This window comes from Capricornis sumatraensis, chromosome 8 (assembly GCF_032405125.1).
Source record: "Capricornis sumatraensis isolate serow.1 chromosome 8, serow.2, whole genome shotgun sequence".
NCBI classification, from domain to species: domain Eukaryota; kingdom Metazoa; phylum Chordata; class Mammalia; order Artiodactyla; family Bovidae; genus Capricornis; species Capricornis sumatraensis.
Window position 1 is genome coordinate 13,832,460 of NC_091076.1, and position 25,270 is coordinate 13,857,729.

The window sequence follows — 25,270 nt, forward strand, 5'->3', positions numbered from 1 at the left end:
CTCAGTCTATATTTAATGCTTTCTTCATAGTTTGACATTTATGCAATGATTTAATTATAGCTGGGAAACACAGTGTTTACACTATGGAGGGGAAATTATTGTATAACTAGTATGATGCACACCTCTTCTTTCAAAGTCTGTGTACCAGTACACTGTATCAAAAATACTGGTTAGAAAATGAGTTTAGATAAGGCGATGGGAGATTGAGCACTGTACATAAAACAGTGATATTTGGGAGAAAACATAATTTATTCAGTCTTGCACTCTCACTTTACACGTGAAGTAATTGACACTTGCTTACCACCTATAGCTGCTGCTGCTGCTGCTGCTGCTGCTAAGTCGCTTCAGTTGTGTCCGACTCTGTGCAACCCCATAGACGGCAGCCCACCAGGCTCCTCCGTCCATGGGATTTTCCAGGCAAGAGTACTGGAGTGGGTTGCCATTGCCTTCTCCACCACCTACAGCTACTTAGTGGCAAAACAAGGGTTGTTCTGCTATCTTCCAGCCCAGCATAGATAGTACCTTCACTGTAATATAAAGGGCAAGAATATATATAATAAAGTATCTATTTCATTGTGTAAAATTTCAGGCCTGGATATATTAATTATATGTCTGTACTTTTTTATAATAATGAGTTTGTATTTGAGAGAAATAAGAAAATTGGAAGTCATCTGTATAAGAAACACACACACACACGTGCAAGAGCAGAGGTATGAGTAAGAATTACTACTGTAAGTAATAAAGAACAGAATAAAGTAATAAAAGAACAGTTTATTACTCTAAGATAGGAAAAAGAAGGATAAAATGCTAATCTTTAAAATGTAGGCAGACCACGTCAAGGCCAATTACAAAATGCTGAAATAGAGAAAATGAAGAATATTTTCATAGTTAACCAGGGCAAATACAGTGTTAATTTCCTGTAATGTGACATGGGTTAGGGGACTGGAAAATACCCTGGAGAATGTATGCACTATGTGTGTTAGTCACTCAGTTATGTCTGACTCTTTGTGACCCCATGGACTGTAGCCTACCAGGCTTCTCTATCCGTGGAATTTTCCAGGCAAGAATACTGGAGTAGGTTGCCATTCCCTTCTCCAGGGGATCTTCCCAACCGAGGGATTGAACCCAGGTATCCTGCATTGCAGGTGGTTTCTTTACCAACTGAGCCACCAAGGAAGACATATGTTCATGTGATGATCTCAACATAATCTTGGGTGCTACCATTGTCACAAGGCAATGGGATAATCCAGGATTCCTTGGAAGGATGGCTATAAAAGCAGCTTGGCAGGAGCTACATGGTGAACCCATGGGAATAGTATCAGAGTAAGACAGAAAAAACCCAGCAAACCCCCAAATATATAACTTCAATGTGTAATGTTCACAGCAGAGATTTTTTTTAATTGATATGCTATAAAATGTTAAAATATGCATATTGGAGAGACTGTCTTTTCTCCATTGTTTATTCTCGCCTCCTTTGTTGTAGATTAAAAGACCATAAGTGGGTGGATTTATTTCTGAATTACCCTCTTCCATTGATCTATGTGTCAGTTTTTGTGCCAGTACCATACTGTTTTGATTACTGTAGCTTTATAAAAATAATCTGAAGTCAAGGAGCATGATTCCTCCAGCTCTGTTCTTTCCCCATTGTTTTCACATTTCAGGGTCTTTGGTGTTTCCGTACAAAATTTAAAATTATTTGATCCAGTTCTGTGAAAAATGCCATTGGTATTTAGATAAGGATTGCATTGCATAAGAATTATTTTTAAAATAACCTTTGCTACATTTTTAATTAAATGAGCTTCTTGTATTTCACGTATTTACTGCAGTTTACTGCAAGGAGATCCAATCAATCCATTCTGAAGGAGATCAGCCCTGGGATTTCTTTGGAAGGAATGATGCTAAAGCTGAAACTCCAGTACTTTGGCCACCTCATGTGAAGAGTTGACTCATTGGAAAAGACTCTGATGCTGAAAGGGATTAGGGGCAGGAGGAGAAGGGGACGACAGAGGATGAGATGGCTGGATGGCATCACTGACTCGATGGACGTGAGTCTGAGTGAACTCCGTGAGTTGGTGATGGACAGGGAGGACTGGCGTGCTGTGATTCATGGGGTCACAAACAGTTGGACACGACTGAGCGACTGAACTGAACTGAACTGAATAATGATTTTATGTTAAAGGTGTCTTAGATCCCTTCTGTTACATAATTGCATGAGATAGTTACAAATGTAGGTTTCAGTGGGATGGTTGGTGCCAGGGCCTCTATTTGTAGTATGGGTACCAAGGGAATCCCTGAAACATGACTCTTCATGGTCAGGTGACTTTCTTGCTTGCTTGCCATGAGTATCATTCCCTAAGTATATAACCCCATGTAAGGATATGTCCATTTTCTATGAAGATTTTCTATTGAAGATTCTATCTTCAATTTCAGTGGGTACATGAAGGCTTCTACTGGCCATAACAGAGAGACGCTCAATTCTGAGCAGTTCTCTTAGGCATTGGTGGCATTGAGGCATTGGTGGCCTCATCTTCCTACTGATCCTCAACTGGCAGCTTTTAAGCTGAAGGCTTTGCTATGCATTGCTCTCCATGCTTCAATCCTCAGAAAGCCTGAAGCTTCCTGTCTCATCTCTCTCCAGTGTCCCAGGGTGGGTCCTGCAGGCAATGATGGGACCCTTCTTTTCTACCTCTTGCAAATTCTGAACTCCAGGTTCACAGCCTCCAGTCACACAGTCATGCCTTCTCTTAATATTGGTAGCTCTTTCTCCAGATGTTTTGGGGCAGCTCATAAAATCCTACCTGGGTCTCAAAGATTGTATCGGAGGGAATGCAATTCATCCTGTAGACACCCACAAACCTGACTGCTGCCTCTCCTCTCCGTCACCCTCAGAGAGCAGATACACTCAAATGCCACACTCTTGCTGGGTGATGCTAGGTAAGAGGGAAACCCTTCTTCATAAATCTGACACCTTCCAGGGTGGGGGGCGGGGGGAGGTTATATGGTGCCCACTATAGAGAAAAGTCACCTGTATTAGTCTTCTAAGGCTCCTGTAACAGAGTGTTGCAAATTGGGTTGTTTAGAACAACACGTTTATTTCTTGTTCTTCTGAAGGTCAGAAGTCCCAAATCAAGATCACCTCCCACTGAAATCTATTCAAGAAGGACCCTTCTTTAGCTCGTCCTTACTCCTGCTGATTTTCCAATAATCTTTGGTATTGCCATTTCATAGCTAGTGGATATATCACTCCAACCCTCTGTCTTCATATGATGTCTTCCCTGTGAGTCATCACATAAACTTGCCTATGGGTATGTCTCTCTCAGTGTGCAAATTTCCCCTCTTTATAAGGACACCAGTCATAGTTTATAAAGGGCCCACTCTAATGACCTCATTTGAACTTGATTACTTCCATAAAGACAGTATTTTCAAATATGGTCCCATGATCAGGTGCTGGGGATTAGGACTCTACCATTGCTTTTCTGGAGGCTTCCGTAGTGGATCCCCTGGAGAAGGAAATGGCAACCTACTCCAGTATTCATGCCTGGAGAAACCCATGGACAGAAGAACCTGGCGAGCCCCAGTCCATGGGATCACAGAGAGTTGGACACGCCTGAGTGACTAACACACACTTCACTTCCTTGGTGAATCAGATGGTAAAGAATCTGTCCGAAATGCAGGAGACCGGCGTTCGATTCCTAGGCCAGGAAGATCCCCTGGAGAAGGGAATGGCTACCCACTCTATGGAGGAGCCTGGTGGGCTACAGTCCATGGGGTCGCAAAGAGTCAGACACAATTGAGCGACTAACACTTTCACTTTTCACTTTCTTCTTCATCGCTTTTCTGAGAGATACAATTCAGCCCATAGTAGCACCTCTTAGCAAGTTCTCAATTGATCTTTCGGGCTTAGAATATTGAGTATATCTTCTGCTTTCAGAAGTGGACTCTGATCACCAATTCTTGGGAAATGGGAAGAACTCCACGTAGCCTCTAACATCATCATGCTACAGCTATAATAAGAACTAATAAATGATGGAAAATAATAATTAACTGAGGGATTACCATAAACTAGGCACTGTTGTAAATCCTTTTTTGATGATGTATTGTTATTAATCCTTGTATCTGCTCTGTGGGCTAGGGACTATATTTCTGTTCTGTAAATGTGTCAGTTAGTCATGTCCGACTCCTTGTGACACCATGGACTGTAGCCTCCCAGGCTCCTCTATCCATGAACTTCTTCAGACAAGACGACTGGAGTGGGTTGCCATTCCCTTCTCGGGGCGATCTTCCCAACCCAGAGATTGAACCCACGTTTCCTGCACTGCAGGCAGATTCTTTACCATCTGAGCTACCATGGGTGAGGAATAAAAACATAGGGTCTTGCTATTGCTACATCGACATCTGCCTGCTTCCGAAGTTAGAGCCTCCTTCTTTCAGATGAAGGAGTCCCTTCACTCAGGCCAGTCTCCTCCAATGTGAGATACAGTGGGCATTCAACATGACTTTCCTATATTCCCCAGACTGACTCCATTTTTTCCATGTCAACTCAGATTGGCTTTTATGAAAGGAACAGTCAACTTGTGATCAAATTGCATCCTTTATTGAAGAGGTAGGAAAAAAGAGTACTGGAAAAGATTTCATTAGAATGCATTTTCCATGAGGTTTCTTAAAAAAAGTTATGGAGTTCTTCACTAATTCACAATTAATCTTTTCTTGCCTGGAGTCACACTGGTTCTTTGCAAATTACAAAAACAGAAGATTCAGACAGTGTGTAACCTAGGGTGAGTTGAGTGATAGCAGATTCCTCATTATTATACTATAGAATAATAGCCTTATCCTTAGCCACTGAGTCTAAACAAGATAAAACAATAGCAATAACAAACAAGTAAACCTATGCGACCAGTTGAAACCATACAAAGAGAACAGCATCTGCTCTGTCCTGGGGCAGGTTCAAGGACACATCAGACCTATGGCCCATCAGAAACTGATGGTTTCAATGGATTACAAACAACCGTGTTAAACTAAATTATGACTCTTTGCGAAACAGCTTTCACCTTCAACTGGACTCTCGTGGCTCAAAAGATTCCTTCTGGATCCTCTACTTCATGTTCTGGGTCAGAAAGAGAAATATCCTTCTGGAATGGGGAGCTATCTGGCTCAGATTACAGGATTTGGGGGAGTCACGATAGTTGCAGAAGGCATTCTGAGGCTAATAGTGTCATTCCCGTCCCAGTAAAACGTTGGTGTTTTTGCATTTTAAGTTTGTAGCAGAATATTGTTACATTAACACAGACACAAAAAAACTGAAAACAATGAACATTCTGAACAGTTTTAATTCAAGTTAAATACAGATCAGCATTTAAAGCTATGCTCAATGGTTACTGAGGAGCATTGGAATTAGAAGTGAAGCATAAGCAGTTTATGTAACTAATCTACTACTCTTGTATCTAACTACTAATTTTAGCTATTGAGCGCCATTGAGTGTGAGCCTAACTAATACATGAAACATTGATAAAATTCCTAAATACCTTTCAAGTTTACCCTCTTTAATTCTCTACAGTTCAAATTTAGGAATTCATCATTTGGCTCTACTGTGGCCTCTGTTGGAGTAATCATCTAATTATCCTTCTCTCTAGGCTTGTTCTTCTTCAATTCTATCTCCATTCTTCAGGTGAGTGACTTCTTCAAAATCATGCTTGCTCCTACACTTTTATCTAAATTCATCATGGCAATTCCATCCCCTTTGCTATTATTCAGTTCAGAGAGGAGCTGGACTAAAGCAACTGGGCCAGTGTGAGGTAAAGAAAGGCTTCCCTTCGGCTTCTGAGAGAGAGAAACCGTTTTCTCCTGCTGGATGTGAACCAGGAAGTATGCATCTTACAACTTGAGAATCAAGATTCCAGAGGAAGACAGAAAGAATCTGGGTCACTGATACTGTCACTGAGCTGTTGAATCAATTGATCCAGAAGTCCCTTACTTGGGAACTTGTTGTTATAAGACATGTTTTCTGATCGATTAAGCAGTTTGAGTTAGGAGATCTGTAATTTGCGGCAGAAAATACTCTCATGGAAATAATGATATAATCATAAAGTTTAATAAAGAAACACTGCTGTGTAAAACCCTTCAATAGCATGCTGTTACTTACAGACTAAATCCCAAACTCTTTAGTAAACTGGTTTAGCTGTATTAGAAATTGGTCCCAATTTGCTTCTCTGCCTTCATTTTCCAATTATCTCCTCTACACACTTATCCTATGCATGCCTGTGTGCTTGGTCATGTCTGACTCCTTGCGACCTCATGGACTGTAGCTCGCCAGGCTCCTCTGTCCACGGGATTCTCCAAGCAAGAATACTGAAGTGGGTTGCCATGCCCTCCTCCAGGGCATCTTCCCCACCTGCGTCTCCTGCATCTCCTGCGTTGCAGGCAGATTCTTTACCACTGAGCCACCCTGGAAGCCCACATTATCCTCCAGCAATCCCACAAATATCTATTCTTCTGGATCCAGGCAGAGTTTTAGGTTGCCTTATTAATATGCAGTTTTTTGGAGGGATTAATGATTGATTTTTATCTTGAAAGAATTTAGAGGTAAGGAGATAAGACTATCAGCCATTACAGTCTATTAATATTTCCTTCAATCGCTCTTCAGTGATTGTTTCTTTTATTCTATTAATGCAGTATACTATTAACATATTGATTGATTTTTTCCATTTAAAAAATTGTGCTAAAATAATGTAATATTTAACATCTTAATTTAAAAATTGATTTAAATTGTTTTAAAAGTGGTTTTAAATATGTACATTATATTGTACAACCATCACCACTATATATCTCCATAGTTTTTTTTCATTTTGTAAAACTGAAACTCTATATCCATTAAACAGCAACATCACACTGGCCATTCTCCAGTCTCTAGCAACTATCCTTTCACTTTCTCCCTTATAATTTCGATTATTCTAAGCATCTCTTATAAGTGGAATGGAATGATACAATATTTGTCTTTTTGAGATTGGCTTATTTCACTTAGCATAACATTGCCAAGGTTTATTCAAGTTGTAGCATGTGTCAGAATCCTTCCCTTTTAAGTCTGAGTAGTGGTCCATTGTATGGATATGCTACACTTGGCTTTCGCATTTATCTGTCAATGGAAACTTAGATTGCTATATTTTGGCTATTGTAAATAATGCTGCTATTGAACATGAGTGTACAAACATCTCTTTGAGACCCTGTTTTCAATTTTTTGCTGTATGTATCCAGAAAGGTCTGTCTAGTCAAGGCTATGGTTTTTCCAGTAGTCATGTATAGATGTGAGAGTTGGGCTGTGAAGAAAGCTGAGCATCGAAGAATTGATGCTTTTGAACTGTGATGTTGGAGAAGACTCTTGAGAGTCCGTTGGACTGCAAGGAGACCCAACCAGTCCATTTTAAAGGAGATCAGTCCTGGGTGTTCTTTGGAAGGAATGATGCTAAAGCTGAAACTCCAGTACTTTGGCCACCTCATGTGAAGAGTTGACTCATTGGAAAAGACTCTGATGCTGGGAGGGATTGGGGGCAGGAGGAGAAGGGGATGACCGAGGATGAGATAGCTGGATGGCATCACTGACTCTGAGTCTGAGTGAATTCCGGGAGTTGGTGATGGACAGGGAGGCCTGGCATGCTGCAATTCATGGGGTCGCAAAGAGTCGGACACGACTGAGCGACTGAACTGAACTGAACTAATCCAGAAGTATAATTGCTGTTACATATGATAATTCTATTTTTATTTTTTGGGTAACCACTGTATCGTTTTCCATAAAGGTTGTGCCATTTCACATTCTCAGTAACAGCATACAAGGGTTTCAATTTTTTCGCATCCTCACTAACAATTATTTTCTGCTTAAAAAATATATTAGCCATTCTAATGGGTGTGAGATAGTATCTCATTGTGTATTTTTTTAACTCTTATTTATTATTGTTTTTGTTGCACTGGTCTTCACTTGCTTATCTGCTTTCAACAAATAAAATTTTCAGTCTTTGCTGAGAAGCTGTGTGTGCACATGTGCATGTGTGTGTGTGTGTTGGGGGATCAGTCTTTAAAGCTCTGGGACACAGTTGGCAACCCTGCCTTAGCCATTGCTCCTTGCTTGCAGACAGCCATAGGTCAACCAGAGCTGGGAGACTAGGGCATTCTCAGGTTTTCCCTCGGCATGTATCCAACCCTGCTTATGCACATGGCCTTTATTATTTCCAAATATTGTCATAGTTTTAAAGTCCCTTGTGGATATCATGTGTGTGTGTATCAGTCACTCAATCATGTCCAGCTCTTTGTGATTCCATGGCCTGTAGCCTGCCAGGCTCCTCTATCCAGTCCATGGAATTCTCCAGGTAAGAACAGTGGAGTGAGTACCCATTCCTTTCTCCAGGAGATCTTCCCTATGAAAGGATCGAACCCAGGTCTTCTGTACTGCAAGTAGATTCATTACCATCTGAGCCACCAGGGAAACCATGGACATTGTACTCTACAGTTTTTTGGTTTTTTTTTTAAAGTTCTTTGATCAGCCTTTTGTATTCCCCAACTGTCATCCTTGGTTTAAGCAGACATGATGTTAAGTTCCACTGTCTGTTCAAACACCCCAGGGAGAAAGCTGTTCACAGTGACTGAGCTTTAAGTGAGGTCAGATTAAGACAAGGCTTGCCAGTAGAGATTTCCAGGGAGCTGCCAGACAAGTTAATAAGAATTCTCTAGGAACAGGGCTTTTTTTGAGAGAACTCCAATACCACTCCCACTTTTGTAGTCGTTAAGCGGGTGTTTTTCACAAGTACTGTGGTCACCAGGTTATTTAATTTAAAGGCTACTCTGGAGATGGGGCAAGGAGAATGGGAATGCGAAAATTAAAACACCACAAACCTCACTGTTCTTGCCAACATGCAGCCATTTTTCTTGAATAAGTGGTTCTTGGATTATTGCAAGTTTTTAAGTAATTTCCAGATTTCTGAAAAAGTTGATTTTGACAACTTTTGCCAGTGCTGCCATTTATTTTATAGAAGAATGGATTTTAGAGATTCTTATTCTTTTATTCCAGTATTCTCTGAAGTGACCTCTAAAATCTTCATCTTCTGAAGGCATTTGTGTTCCTGTGTGCTCAGTCGTGTGACCCCATGGACTGTAGCCCACCAGGCTCGTCTGTCCATGGAATTTTCCAGGCAAAAATACTGGAGTGGATTGCCATTTCCTTCTCCAGGGCATCTTCAATCCTTCTCCAAGGATTGAAATTGCATCTCCTGCATTGCAGGCAGGTTCTTTACCTGCCGAGCCATCTGGGAAGGCATTTGAAGATCCCAACTTTTAGAAACCAATATTTCATAACTAAATTTGAACCTCTGAATCTGTAGCATTCAGTGTTCCTATATTTGGTATAACCCGTGAAACCTCTTCAGTCTGTTTCCTCTTTGAATCGGGAGATGCCAGGTCTAAAAGACATAATTCTCCCATTTAACTTTGTCCCAGAGAAGTTGTTCGGCTTCTGTTCTGCACAGTACCAAACAAGTGATGTTTTAGCGTATTTTCTGTTGCCATTGACCTCAGTTTAGAAGCAACACTTCTGTTCCTTGAGTCTAGCTAAACTTTGGTCCCTCAGAGAGGGGTTTTAGCAGAAGCTGTTTTATCTTGATCTGTCAGCCAGAAACAAAACTGCTTACTTTCTTCTTTGGATTCTGGATGATACAATGCTCACACAATCCAGGAGATGGTTATGACTACAGCGATCAGTTCTGCGATGCTGCTGAAGAGTAAATATTGTAAAAGCATACCACCAGCTAACTGAATTAAAAAGAAAAGAAAAGAAATATTCCTCTTGTTAATTAACCATTTAAAACAGGAACAATGTTCAGAAAATAGAGTAAAAATCATTCATCCCAACAGTCTCACATACCTATGATGATTTGGGGGGTATTTTTCATAGCAATAAAATATGTTTCAAATTTTACTGAGTACTTATATATGTGTCACACATTATATTAAGCACTTAATTTGAAGAACAATCCTACAAGTTGGATGCTTTTATTTCTATTTCACACATGAAAAGAAGACTCAGTAGCAGAGAGATGACATATAGAACCAATGCTATCCTGGTGCCCATCTTTTTCTCTCTTTATAGGCTCTCATTTGATGAGAGTGACTATGTGATCTGTGTTTTATTGCTTTTCCCCCAGTGCATGAGTAATTTGCATGCTCTATTTTCTTTTAACTTATGTATCATGAGCATTATGACATGTATAAAGTGGAATCATTCTCCCTCTGCTTCCACATTGCTACAATGCTCCCAAGAAGGAGTTTCCTCCTTCTTGGTAAAGAATGGCTTCTGCTGCTTTTCAATGCTCTTCACATACAATTCCCCACATGAGAAGCAGAGATTTATCTAATTGTTGATTTTTGAGAGAAGGAAGGCAGCTCCTTCGAGAACAACCTGTGCTCACAGCTATGAGTTCCTCTCTTCAACATCTGGAACTTGTCTAGGGCCAGTGTAGGGAGACTGGTGGTCTATCTGTAACTAGCGGGATGAGTTTAATTCCTGAGAGGAGGTATCAGTACATTAGCAGGTTAATTTTGGCCAAAGATTTAAAACTTTTTCTCCAACTGTGGTGGTGGTGGTGGTGGTGGTGGTGGTGGTATTGTTCAGTCACTAAGTTATGTTCAACTCTTTGCAACCCCATGGACTGCAGTACACCAAGGTCTCGTTTCCTCCACGATTTCCCGGAGTTTGCTCAAATTCATGTCCATGGAGTCAGTGATACTATCTAACCATCTTATCCTCTGTTGCCCCCTTCTCCTCCTGTCCTCAATCTTTCCCAGCATCAGGGTCTTTTCTGAGGATTCAGTTCTTTGCCAAAGCATTGGAGCTTCAGCTTCAGCATCTGTCTTTCCAATGAATATCCAGGACAGATTTCCTTTATGAGTGACTAGTTTGATCTCCTTGTATTCTAAGGGACTTTCAAGAGTCTTCTCTACACCACAGTTCAGAAGCATCAATTCTTCGGTGCTCAACTATGGTAATCAACAATAAAGCTGATCATTTCGTCTACATCTGCTTGGTTCTGTCTTTGCTCCTTTGGTTCAGAACAGGAGAGAAGAAGGGTGGATGGCTGCTTAACTGGGCTCCCAGGCTGGCTTTAGGGCTGCTGTAATGAAGTATCACAACTCAATGGCTTAACACAACTGAAATGTATTTTCTCACAGGCCTGGAAGGTAAAAGTCCAAAAGGAATGCATTGGTCTGACAACATTCCTTCCAAAGCCCCCCTGGGGGGAGGATTCTTTCTTGCCTCTTCCAGCCCTGGTAGCCCCAGGTGTTCCTCTTTCTCTGAGGTTTCTACCCTTTCCAAATACTGAAGGAAAACTGATTTTAAAAACATTTCCATGACAAAACTTTGGAGGAAATTCAGCTTTTTTTCTTTTTAAACATTTCTCTGCCAAAGATGTTTGATAACTCTGGTTGTCTTTTGCATACCTTGATCATTGCAAACATACACTGTTCATCATACTTTTTTTCAGTTATATCTAGAATTTTGATCCAGTTATTAAATTTGGTACTTACCTATGACCAAACATAGTCTTGCATTTCTGCAGCATAAGAGAAATACACAATGCATAATATAATTGTATCAAATGCAGAAAAGCAGGCTCTAAAGCTGCTCATGACACTGGTAGAAGTAAGCTGTAATGACACAGAGAAAACTGGTCAGGAGCAGCAGAAGCAGATTCTGATGAAGCAATCAGTCAAGCAATCAGCTAGAGAACATTCCAGCTGAATTTTTTTTTTTTAATTGCACATCACTCCTTTATTTTATACTGATCTGGGAAAAAAGATATTTTTAGTACAGTTATGCTCAAATGAGTACTGGGCCAAGCAACTGGAACCTGATTTAGAAGTCAGGCACAGTGAGAGACACACTTGGACATGATCAAGAGGCATTCCGGAGCCACAAAACAGTTAAGGCAGGGGAGGGATTCTAAAACACACAGCAAGATGAACTCCTACACCTTAGAAGTCAAGGAGCTTATCCCATGATGGTGTAAGGAATGACTTATTTGCTGATGACCACATGTGGGAATATTTCAACCACCACTGAAAACCCCAGAAGGGTTGGTTTTTTTTTTTTTTGTTTTGTTTTTTAATATATAATCTTTTTTTTTTTAAGTAAATGCAACACAAAAACATTCAGAATTGATCCAGCCTTTTAGAGTCAGGGAGGAATATTTGATTGAGTCACCATGCAGGTTACATTCATCTTCCACGGGAATGACTAGAGCCCCGAGTCACCTAACAACAGTGCCCGGCTGACCTCTGGGGACACGAATAGGCTCTTAGTTCTCCTCATTGGTCACACCTCAGCATGGTTTTCTCCCTGTTCCCTACTCAAGCAGCTCCTTAGTAATAAACCACCATCAACCCCCCTCAGTGATGACCTCTCAACACTTCTGGATAAGTCTTCCCTTGGCTTGGACTGAGGACCATGCCTCAGACGTGCCATTCTGACTAGACTGTATGAAGAGAGTGGGTGCAATGGCTAAAGGCTAATGTGGAATTGGGAGCCACTGGTCCCCACCTGCAGCTACAACTTACAATGCCTACAGATGTCATCAGTAGGACATGTGCCAGGAAGAAGTGCAGAGGAATAGGGTGGGCCAGGGCAGGGGAGGAGGGTAATCCTTGGGAAAGTAATCTGCTGCTTGCCCTCACTTCTTGGCCTTGCCCTGGGCAGACACAGCCTCCATGGCTTTACGCATGGTCTCCTCATCCCCCAGGAACTGCATGGGCTTGATGGGCTTCAAGTTCTTGTCCAATTCATAGACCATGGGAATGCCAGTCGGTAGGTTCAGCTCCATGATAGCCTCTTCAGAGAGACCCTCCAGATGCTTGACGATGCCCCGAAGGCTGTTGCCATGGGCTGCAATTAGTACCCGTTTCCCCTCCTTGATCTGGGGGACAATTTCTTCATTCCAAAAGGGCAGAGCTCTGGCAGTTGTGTCCTTCAGACTCTCATAGGTGGGCAGCTGGTCTTCAGTGAGGTCTGCGTGCCTGTGATCCTTACTGATGTTGCTGTAGAAGGGATGGTCGGGCTCCATGGGAGGTGGCGGGACATCATAGGAGCGCCTCCAGATCTTTACCTGGGCCTCACCATGCTTGGCCGCAGTTTCTGCCTTATTGAGGCCAGTCAGACCCCCATAGTGTCACTCATTAAGGCGCCAAGTCCTCACCACTGGCAGCCACATTTGGTCAATGGCATCCAGCGCTGTCCAGAGGGTCCGGATTGCTCTCTTCTGCACTGAGGTGAAGCAGATGTCACACTCATAGCCAGCATCTCTCAGCACCTGCCCATCTTGCTTTGATTCCTCGTGCACGGCTGGGCTCAGATCGGTGTCGTACCAGCCGCTGAAACGGTTCTCCAGGTTCCATGCACTCTCACCATGCCGGATCAGCACCATTTTGTAGGTGGCCATGGCTGTGGTTCGGGATGCTGCACAGACTCCCGGCTGAAATTTTTAATCTGATTTTCTGGAATTTTACTGCACTTGCTTGCAGGACTCTGAGTTAAATTTGTCTAGTACCCAATTAGGATAATTTTTTCTCCAGAAAATATATTTATTTATTCAACAAGTAATTATACACTGCCTACAACATGCTAAACATTGTGTTAAGGATAAACTCAGACTTCAACTCGAGAATCTTATAATCAAATGGGGGACACAAAATGATACAACTTCATGTGATAAAATTCAATAAATGATGAACTTAAGTCTAGAATCTGTCAATGTCATCCTCCTTCAGTAATGCCACTTCAGTACTTAAAACCTTCCATAGTCCTGGCGTCCTTCCAGACAGCACAGAGGGCCTTGCATGAGCTGTGAAGAGAGGCTGTGCCCCTTTGCAAAGATGCTGCATGCATTTTTGTATATGTGAGGATAGTCACATTTTAAAGAGGATTTTTAAAAAACTAATAATGCGAAGAAGGATGTGTTTTGATGCTGGTTAACCAAAGGAAAGGATGTTGGTGGTAACATTAATTTTTGGTTGTCCAGTCGGCAACCCCTTTCCTATCTTAAGGGCTCTCCTCATTGTTCTAGTCTTTATGAGAGATGCTTATCAAACTTCTATGAAAGTCAGAGGGAGGTCCTTCCTCTCTTCAATCTCTAAGAGCCAGCATCAGGCCGCAGCCAATGAAATGCTCCTCTTAGGGACTGTAAACCTTGAGCAAGTAACAAAGATGAACAAAAGACTAGGATCCATTCCTAGAAGAGAGAGCTGTGATGTTAGGCAAGGGGAGCAATGGGAACCTGGATGCTAGATATCTAATGCCAGTTAACAACGCAGCTGGATACTCCTCGCTAAAAGGAGTACTTCTATTGTACTGCCGTGCTTTCTGTTTCTGGGTCTCTGGGACTCCCTCAGATCCTGTTTATTTTCTAAGCCTATTCCTTCATCTCCTGTAGATGCTATAGGCCTGGCACCTTCTCAATATTTCTCATTTTTCCTTGGATAGCCAGACTCAGTTCACACTGGCAGACAAAGTTGAGAAAGTGTATTGCGAGAAAAAGAACAGAGTATATGCAGTTTCAGAAACATGGGGAAGCAGGAGTTCTGGAAAACTCCTGGCATTTGATGCGGCTGAAACGTGAAACACTGAAGGGGAGTTGGATTACGTGTGACCAGAGAAGTGGGTGAGGGATGGATTATGAAGGATCTAGTTTCTGTGCTGAGGAGTTTTAAGTTTTATCTTTATGTATATGCAGAGCTATGCTGCTGGGAATATCGGCCAGAAGGACTCTTGCTTAGTAAAGATCAGTAAAGCTGGGCGGATGAAGAGAGCCCCCTTCTCTAGGGAGGAAGGAGAACAGTGATTCACCCTTATGAACCAGGATCACCTAAAGAAAGATATTTATATTCCAAAAAAGGCTAATTGAACATTTGAATTAAATACACAAGATCATTACTTTTGAGGGATCCTGTTTCTAGCATGAGAGTCTGCGGAGGAACTTCAAGAACCAACTTCCCACTGAAATTCGTGAATGTTACTAAAAATAAACCCAGTCACATAAAAATCTCTGGAAATAGTCCTCAGGACATACAGCAAATGAAGAAACATTTATTCAAAAAAATCTACTAAAACTCAGTACAAACTATAGGAGTCTGCGGTATCTGACTGAGGTCTGCACCCTCTTGTCTCCTCTCAGCATGGCAAGGCCACTCCAAGTCTTTCCCGTTATCCCCTAGTCAGAGTTTTATCTAGTGGTACCTTCCCTGGAGGGACAGGTCATTTAATTAGCATGTCTAATCCTGCTCCCAGCCACCTGTTGCCCAGGTGCGTGCAACCTAGAGAAGGGGGCTCTCTTCATATGCCCAGCCCCCACTTATGGGATGGGGGGATACCTTGGATGTAGTATCAGTATCCTGGGCTCTGATCACCCCTGCCCTGGATTATGGGGTAAGGGTTCCACATCATAAGAGGCAAACAGAGGAGGCCTGGGGCTGCTGCCCCCCTTCACCAAGCCCTCAGCTCTTAAAGTGGAGGTGTCACTCAGAGAGAAGCACCCCAGTGTCCTTGACCCCCAGCACATTCTAGCACCAGAGCCCTGGCTCAGAGAATTTGTCCAGGGGAGAAGGAGGCTATAGAACAGAAGGCTTTAATCTCCCCAAAAGAGGTGACTTCATTTGCAGCAGAGTACGTAGAAATCTAGGTCTAAGGGTATTCTCAAAAATCGTAGAAGTGTGAAGGGAAACACCGAGTGAAACCACCCACCCACACTGGCTAGAGAAGGTAGTAGCCACTTGCATGTGTTATAACAACAGGAGGTCCTGGTAAGGAACGTGGAACTAACAAGCCCACCACGAACCGGAAGAATTTGAGAAAGGTCAAAAAGAGAGAGGAGACACCAGTCCAGATGCCCTACCAACCTCCCAGAATCCTCCTGGTTGGAATATCTTCGCTGAGTGATGTGTGCACCACCAGAAAGGACCCTGAGTCAGAATGATTGGCCAGAGACCATCTGGAAACTAACCCCATTACCACGAGACCCAAGACTGTGAGCCTCATGGCACAGCGGTCCTCTTGGGTTCCCTTACCCTCCTGCTCTCCACCTGGGTGTCCCTCTCCAGTAAAGTCTCTTGCTAACTTCTGTGTGTATCCTTGGACAATTCATTTCTGAATGTTAGACAAGAGTCCACTCTCAGGCCCTAGAACGGGACCCCTTTCCTGCAACAGAAGTTGTAGTGAAAGGCAACTGGAAGGGACTGATAAGATGCATATAGGAGATCTAGCTTTAAGTGTAGACCAGCTAGTTTGCCAGACAACTGGGGAAACAAACAGCTAGGAAGAGCTTTCCTGGGTTCAGAACAAATCTCTCCCTCAAGCTTTGCTCAGATGCTATCTTCTCATGAGATGAATTTGGATCAGCTTATTTAAACACACAATCTCTCCCTCATGTTGGGAAAGATTGAGGGCAGTAGAAGAGGGCATCAGAGGGTGAGGTGGTTAGATGCAACACCAGTGCAATGCATATGAACTTGGGCAAACTTTGGGAGATGGTGAGGGACTCCAGGGAGGCCTGTCGTGCTGTAGTCCATGGAGTTGCAAAGAATCGGACACAACTGGGCAACTAAACAACAATATCACTTAAACACACAGCCTCCCAAGGGCAGCCCTGCAAGTGTTTCCCCCGCTCCCACGGCTATTCTCACCTTCTCACATGTTACTATTTCCTTATCTGCCATGTTTAATTTCTTTATCCTCCTATTACAATATAAGTGTCACAGGGGCAATAAATTTTTGTCCATTTGTTCACTGAGACATCCTACATACTCAGAACATGTTTGATGCTCAAGATGTTTTTTGAACTGAATTACTGGAATTTAGGAACATTATGAGTACATAAGGTATATTATAGTATGAAGGGTTAATGCAGCCACAATAGGGTAGCGGAGATGTGCCTGCAAACAGGACTCTGCTCGGCCTGAACGTGCTTGCAAACGAGGCATTCTGCCAAGGAGTCTGGACACAGCCTTGAGTTTATTGGTCCCTTGCAAACGAGAGAACATTCCCTTCTTGTGATAAGGAGAAAATAAGGGCTCTGGACAGACTCTGCAGTAGACAGGGATTTCACTCCCCTTGCTGTACGATAACATGTATGCACCTGCGCTGTACTGAAAAGGCTTATTCATGCAGCCTGGAATTTTGCCTAGGGGGCTTTATAAAAATAAACCGTGATTAGTTTTGCGCAGTTTTTTCCTCCGGCCGGAGTGGTGTATTGTCTGTCTCTTGTGTGTCTCGTGTGTTTTGTCTTTGTGTCATTTCGCTCGCAACAATAGTACCTCAGTATAATAGAACATTATGCTGCCATTTGAGTAATTTTCCAAGGCATTTTCCTGACTTGATAAGTAATTATAATTGATTTCCTTTTGTGGAATTGAGCCAAACTGATTTGGAAAATTTCTGGAACAGCATCCTTGGAGCAGAGGAGTCTTGGTGTTTCTGTGAAGAATGATGTCACGTGTTTCTAGAGAAGGAAATAGAACTACGCTGGATGAGACGAAAAGAAAAGTTTATTTTTGCTTCTTGAGGTTGGGGGAAGAATGATAAGTGGAGCCAGAATGTGGCTGGAACTCGGAAATTACAGCCATCATCCTCTTCCATCATCCTTCTGGTAAAAAGAAAAAAGCAAAAACAAAAACACTTTTGGTGAGTTTTGTGAAAACCAGTCAAGTGAAGTGAAAGTCACTCAGTCGTGTCCGACTGTTTGTGACCCCATGGACTATATATAGTCCATGGAATTTTCCAGGCCAGAATACTGGAGGTAGCCTTTCCCTTCTCCAGGGGATCTTCTCAACCCAGAGATCAAACCCAGGTCTCCCGCATTTTAAATTTATTCACACCTGTTTCCTTGGATGTGGTGAAGAAAAATGGAAATAGTCTGTGCAAATATGAAGCTGAACTACAAGAATGTCAGTTGCCGATTAGAAATGGGCAATTGCTGTCTGCCTCTGACAAGGATTAAATCACAAGCTGTTTCAACCCCTAACCTTCAACACCGCCTGCAAGGAGTTCAGGGTGGAGATCAGGAATGAGGCACTCTGTGCTCTGAGGAAAACTAACCAAACAGGTCTTCAGATACTTAGGTATTTTCAGAAGATTTTGAGTCCAATTCTTGCATCTCCTCATATCTAGAAAAATACTAAAATCCTTCATGGTGATGTCTGCTCCTTGTGACCAGCAGTAACCTTTATGAAACTAGCAGAAACCTTCTGCAAAAAATACTTGATTGCAAGTACTCTTCCTCCACCAAAATCATATATACACTGACCTTCCCTCCTGCCTGTTTTGAGCAGTTTCTCAGAGCTGTCTGGCTATCTGAAATGCTGTCTCCTAGGCTATAATCTTCATTTTGTCCCCCAATAAAGCCTACATTGGGGCTGTCCAGGTGGCGCTAGTGGTAAAGAACCCTCTTGCCAATGCAGGAGACATAAGAGACCTGGGTCGATCCCTGGGTCAGGGAGACCACCTGGGGGAAGCATGGCAACCCACTCCAATATTCTTGCCTGGAGAATCCCGTGGACAGAGGAGCCTGGTGGGCTATGGTCTATAGGGTCACAAAGAGGTGGACATAACTGAAGCAACTTAGCACAGCACAAAGCTTAACTTTCAACTCTCATATTGGGCTTTTTTTCCCCCCAGCTGACAGTTTCAGGGATTTGCAAAATCACAAGGGCATTCATAGCCTTCGAGGCCAATTCTATTTCTATCTCTGGGGCAAAAGTAACGCCATATCACATCTAGATCATCATGGGTACACGCTGTGTGTAACTGTCCTTTATGCTTGCGTGCTTGCCTTGCTAAGTCTCTCAGTCGTGTCCAGTTCTTTGCGAGCCTATGGACTGTAGCCCTCCAGGCTTCTCTCTCCATGGGATTCTCCAGGCAAGAATATTGGAGTGGGTTGCCATGCCCTCCTCCGGAGGATCTTCCTGACCCAGGGATTGAAAATGCATCCCTTGTGTCTCCTGCATTGGTAGGCAGGTTCTTTACCACTATTGCCTCTTGGGAAGCCCCATCCTTCATGCTTATTTACTCTTTTAAACCTCACAACCATCCTTTGAAATAAGTAACCTTATAGGTCACATTTTTTTTTTTCAGATAAGGAGAGTGAAGCACAGAGTAATTTGCCCAAGTTCATGCAGCCAATTGACAACCCACCTCCAGAGCTGTGATCCCAATCACAGTGGGGGAGGTTCTACAGAAGAAAGTGACTATCCTTTGTTGGATGCACTTTAATCGTATCTGATTTGTATTCCAATGTTATTCTCTAGACCTGAGTTTGCTGAAGGCAATTCTCTTTTCAAACATCATTTTGTCTTATCCCCTTCCCACTACTTTGACTGCTAGGTCAGAGTTCTATTTGGTTATATATACCCCTCTGGGCCCCCCTGGTGGCTCAGTGGTAAAGAATCTGCTTGTCAATGCAGGAAATGCGGGTTTGATCCCTGGATCGGGAGGATCCCCTGGAGAAGAAAATGGCAACTCATGCCAGTATTCTTGCCTGGGAAATCCCATGGACAGAGGAGCCTGTAGGGTACAGTCCATGGAGTTGCAAAAACGTCAGACACGACTTAGCAACTAAACAACAACATTTTTCCCATCAGAACCCTCACATCTGACACCTTATAAAACTAATTTCCTTACACTGAGCCCTCCTCAACACCCATATACCCTGTACACAAAAAGATGCACTGGAAGGCATCCTTATAAAAAATGGTTTTTTTTTTCCTATACAAACATTTGGAAAAGTATTTTTTCCTCCTAGAAAAATTTACTCAAAAGCAATAATTTCTTCTCAGTTTGTTCCAAGCATCTTTATATCTTTGGTATTGCTCCAACTGTTTCAACATACCTTATATCATGTGGGTTTCTTCTGTACACTGACGGTCATGGATCCTGAGATGAGGAACTGGGGGTAGAAACGTGGATCTGTAAACACTCATTCCTGATGATAGACCCCCAAACAATTTTCCTAACGCCAGTGGCATTCCTGAGCTCTGAAGTATCACTGAATTCTCTGAAGAAGGTGGTTTTAACTATGTATTTCAGTTTTGTGTTGACCACTGGTAGACTCTAAGAAATGGATTCACCCTTTCTCCATTAGAGAGAAGAAATGACATTTTTAAGTCTTTGTTCAGTAATGAAACCTTTGAACTGGTGATGGGGCTTAGGGATCTCACAAAGACTATGAGAGACAAGGAGGATTTACTTCACTAGTTTTGACTGCCATTTATTTGAGAGAATCCGCCCCCTCACCCCATCACGCTGTAGAAAAAAAATATTTCGTCAATCACAAATAGTTTCAGAAAGCATTTGATCTGAAGAATTAGAGGTTGACTTCCATATATTCTGTCGTAAGGATTGTTGCTGCTGGCATATCAGGAATATTGTTGTTTTTTTAATGGTTTGTCTTATACCTGATCTGCATCTGCTCACAGCAGTTACAAAAGATGACTTATTTGAAGGGGGCTGGGGACCTTGCTGTCCAGGAAAATGAGACCCTGTCATGAAAGCAGAAGCAGAACCCTTGGCTTGATTTAAAAAAAAAAAAAAAAACAAAAACAAAACTGACACTTTTGCTGGGTCACTCTGCAAAATTTCCTTACACTTTCCAGATCTTGGTTTCCTCATTTGTTAAATGGGAATCAATAACATTCTCTCATGGGTTTGGTTTTTCCATCATATAAAACAGACCTGAAGCACTTTTTGGAACATGCCTGATATGCAACAGAAAATTGAATAATTGAATAATTACTCTCTGTGACCAATTTCTTCTGTAAGCTTCTCTTCTACATCATGGACTTAGGAATCCTTCTGGATGTCTTGTATTGGGTGATTCACTTTCACTGTATTCTATCAGTGTAAAGCATTTCTCCTTATGACATAGGGCCCTTTCCAGAAAGTTCTGGTGCTGGTAAATGGCCTTCACTTGAGGACCAGCCCTAAAGGAGAGTCTCTGAGGGAATGTCTCTCATCCAGGGCACTGGTAACCAGACCCTTCCAAGGGTAAAACTGCTATAGTATCATGTTTCAGGAGGCTTTCTTGGTGGTGCTAACGGTAAAGAATCTGCCTGCCAATGCAGGAGGCATCAGTTCAGTCACTTAGTCGTGTCTGACTCTTTGCAACCTCATGGACTGCAGTATGCCAAGCTTCCCAGTCCATCACCAACTCCCAGAGCTTGCTCAAACTCATGTCCTTCAAGTCAGTGATGCCATCCAATCGTCTCATCCTCTGTCATCCCCTTCTCCTCCTGCCTTCAATCTTTCCCAGCTTCAGGGTCTTTATCAATGAGTCAGTTCTTCGTATCAGGTGGCCAAAGTATTGGAATTTCAGCTTCAGCACCAGTCCTTCCAATGAATATTCAGGACAGATTTCCTTTAGAATTGAATGCTTTGATCTCCTTGCAGTCCAAGGAATTCTCAAGAGTCTTCTCCAACACCACAGTTTAAAAGCATCAATTCTTTGGCATTCAGCTTTCTTTATAGTCCAACTCTCACATCCATACATGACTACTGGAAAAACCATAGCTTTGACTAAATGGACCTTTGATGGAAAAGTAATGTCTCTGCTTTTTAATATGCTATCTAACACTAGGTTGGTCACAGCTTTTCTGCCAAGGAGCAAGAGTCTTTTAACTTCATGGCCACAGTCACCATCTGCAGTGATTTTAGAGCCCAAGAAAACAAAGTCTATCACTGTTTCCATTGTTTCCCCATCTATTTGCCATGAAGTGAGGGGTCCAGACACCATGATCTTCATTTTCTGAATGTTGAGTTTTAAGCCAGCTTTTTCATTCTCTGATTTCACTTTCATCAAGAGACTCTTTAGTTCCTCTTCTCTTTCTGCCATAAGGGTGGTGTTATTTGCATATCTGATGATGTACCTGATGACTTATCTCCTGCATATCGTAGGAGGCATAAGAGATGCGTGTTCAATCCCTGGGTCAGGAAGATCCCCTGGAGAAGGGAAATGCAACCCACTCCAGTGTTCTTGCCTGGAGAATCCCATGGACAGAGGAGCCTGGTGGGCTGAAGGGGTTGCAAAGAGTTGGACATGACTGAAGAGATTTCGCATGCACGCAGCATGATTCAGAGTCCTTTTCACAAAGCATAGGGACTGTGTTATATTCAAATCTCCTCTCCCAAAGCCTTGTTTTTGGTTGAGGAGTGCAAAGGGAATTGGTCAGAGGCTAATAAAACCCCTTCTCCTCTAAGGAGAAGTTTGGCCTCAGTTTAGCTCTGATACACTAGGAATATTAGTTGTGTTATTATGCCGCATCACTTATGAATAAAAGGATCCTTGATCATTTTCTGGATTATTTCTGGATTGGATGCAGCTCTGAGCCTAAATTAACTTGTGGGAGATCACAGCTTTGGGCTTCCCTGAATACAGTGTCTTGTAATTAATTTTGCATTTCTCTGGCAGGTACCTTGGTAACTATGCTTATGGAATTATTACAATATCCTTCCTTACTCAAAACATCCATTTTAGAAACCTGTTTTAATTTCTTTTCCACCCTATGTTTCTTCTTTTCCCTTTCCTTATGTAGTCTCTCTATAAATCTCTAAAAAGCATTAAACTCAGGCCTTTGGATTTTCACTCTGCAAAGAAGAGCCTTATAGTTTCCCAAACAGCCACTCTCTTTATTATTCTTCAAACATACCCTTCAATATCGTTTATACATACACATGCCATTCTCTTAAAGGATTTATCAAACATACGACAAACATAAAAATGATTTCCCTAAGCATACACTCCCCAGCCCAGCCCAAATCCTACCCTCCACTTTGCTAAGGCTGTTTCCACAGTAAAATTTGCTGTTTAGAGTCAGATACTGGGTCTTTAGTCCATTGCTTGATCTCATGAGTAATTCACTTGATACATTAGAAAAAAAAATGAATTGAAATAAAAAATACCATGGTTTACTCACAAATGGCTATGACCATACTATGCACCCTAGTGTAAACAATACAGGGATATAGTCAGTGTTTTTTTATATCTTCTTCTCTGAGAAACAAGGAAGCACAAACAACACCCAGTGCATAGTGAAACAGGGTTAGAATTATTTACACAGCCTGTGAGAAGAGAGAGTCATCATCGTTACTCAGGTAAAGTCTATCACAGATGCATACAAGCTGAGTGACTGAAAGGTCGTGGGAATGTCCACTTTACCCTGGTATTTCTGAAGCAGTGATGAAAGACTTGCATGTCAGGGAGGAACCAAGGTGGATAAGATGGCCACAGTGGGGTATTTAATGAAACTGGGAGCATTTGTCTTTGTTTTATAATACTCTTTGGAGATAATTAATTTTAATCTAGTTGGTTCTAGCTAAGCAAAGAGCAGAGACTTATTTGTTTGGTTCAGGCAGACATACAACCAAAAGGAGATGTCTGGCTCTGGGGACGTTGCAGGCTCTTCCTTGACACCGATCTCCTTCCTGTGGTTGGTTCTCTGAGGCCACCTTCAGCACATACTTGGTACTTTTGGACTTGCCTCCTTTCTTTCATCCTTTCTTGTTTGGGACTTGGACTTGGGTTTCCCTTTGCTCTGCCCCACATCCATACCCTGTGCTGACTTTTGTAACTACAAGCTGGACCAGAGCCCTAGAAAAAAAGCCATGTGGAGGGATGCTCTCTAATGACCCCTGGTTTTCTATAACTCTCATGTGAAGTGTGATGTGCTGGGACATATTCTCCAGCTTTCATAGAGCCACACTCACACACGAGCCTACAGCATCCTGTCAGGTGGGGAAGGAGGCAGATGGGGAAGGTCAGTCTTGTTCTAGCCAGGCCTTCAACTGATTGGACGAGGCCCACCCACATGTGGAGGGCAATCTGCCTTACTCAAAGTTCACTGATTTAATTGTTAATCTCATCCAAAAGAAATCCTCACAGACATACCCAAAACAATGAGACCAAATATCTGGGCACCCTGTGGCCCAGGTAAGTTGACACATTAAATTATCACAGAAAGTCAAGTGGTGATAGCACTCCTCTCCCTTAAAGGTTACCTTGACCTTGAGGTAAAACATAGTCATGCATTTATTGGTGACTTCTGCCTCTATCTCCCATATGGATGATGGCAATTCGGATTGGGATCAGAGGGACTTGCCCACTAATGCCTCACTCTTCAGTTTTTGCTCCTTTCTGGGTTATAAATCTACTGACTGACTCTGATTTCAGTGAAGGACCCAGGAGAGTTTAGTAAAAGAAACTAAATAGAAGATCATAAGCCCTCAAACTCTCTTGAGGTGATGGATGTTACTGGTAGGTCAGGGGGTGGCCAGTGACAGGTTTATAGCTTCTCCACATTGCAATTACTGCCTTCCTGGCCAGATAAGGGAATAAGGAACAAGCAATCCAGACCTAAAACACCATGGCAAGGCAGGGTGTGGTAGAGAAAACACCTCCCCCCCCCTTACCCTACCCTATATGAGACTGCTGCGCTAAGGTACATTTCCTTTCTGGAGGTGGGCCAAGTAGCTACCAACCAGCTGAAAGCAGTCATTGACTTGATATGTTGGGAATTTTCCTAGCACACACTTCAGTCTTGCTGCCTTTGATCAAAATGTGCTTCAAGTCCCCACAAATATTAGTGGATAACAGAAAAGGTTATAACCTTTCATTAACCTATTAAAAAACCTAAAGCATTCTAAGGCTGAGGACAGGTGAGCTGGAGGACACCAACGCAGAATATGGCCTCCTTAATCGGACTATATGGGGAACATAGTGAGATCATAAGGTTATTGAGTGATCACACCCCACAGAGCCCCACTGTCTACAGGCCCTTCTGGTTTGGAGCCCATTGCTAGACCACCTCATCTATGATCTATAAGCTTGTTTCAAATTGTTTACAAACAAAGGCAGAAGATGGACCTTCTCATTGCTGATGAAACTTGTAAGTAATCTCAGAGTATATTTTCTAGAACCTGGGTAGGTTGTGATGATGGTGGACTATTCAGAAATGGTTTGTGGATTCATAATTTGCTCCCAGTTAGCTCTAGCCTGATTGGCACCACTCCACAACACTTTCTGCAGCTTTCCTTCTTTAGGGGAGGGCATTGCAGATATGGTCAGTGTTCCTTCCTTTTTCTATTAGGCAGATACAACACATCATTTATTAATCCAAGTAGCACTTAGTTCTTACCCCTAATGCTCTGGCCTCCATTCTTAAAGGATATCTTCTCACCATTTTAATTAAGATATGGTCTAGAAAT

The 25,270-nt window shown here is 42.4% G+C and overlaps 2 pseudogenes; both read right to left on the bottom strand.

Annotated features, from left to right (window-relative positions):
* Positions 1 to 9,603: 9,603 nt before the first annotated feature.
* LOC138083457 (membrane-spanning 4-domains subfamily A member 8-like) lies at positions 9,604 to 25,245 on the bottom strand (annotated as a pseudogene).
* LOC138084258 (phosphoglycerate mutase 1-like) lies at positions 12,705 to 13,469 on the bottom strand (annotated as a pseudogene).
* Positions 25,246 to 25,270: the final 25 nt, after the last annotated feature.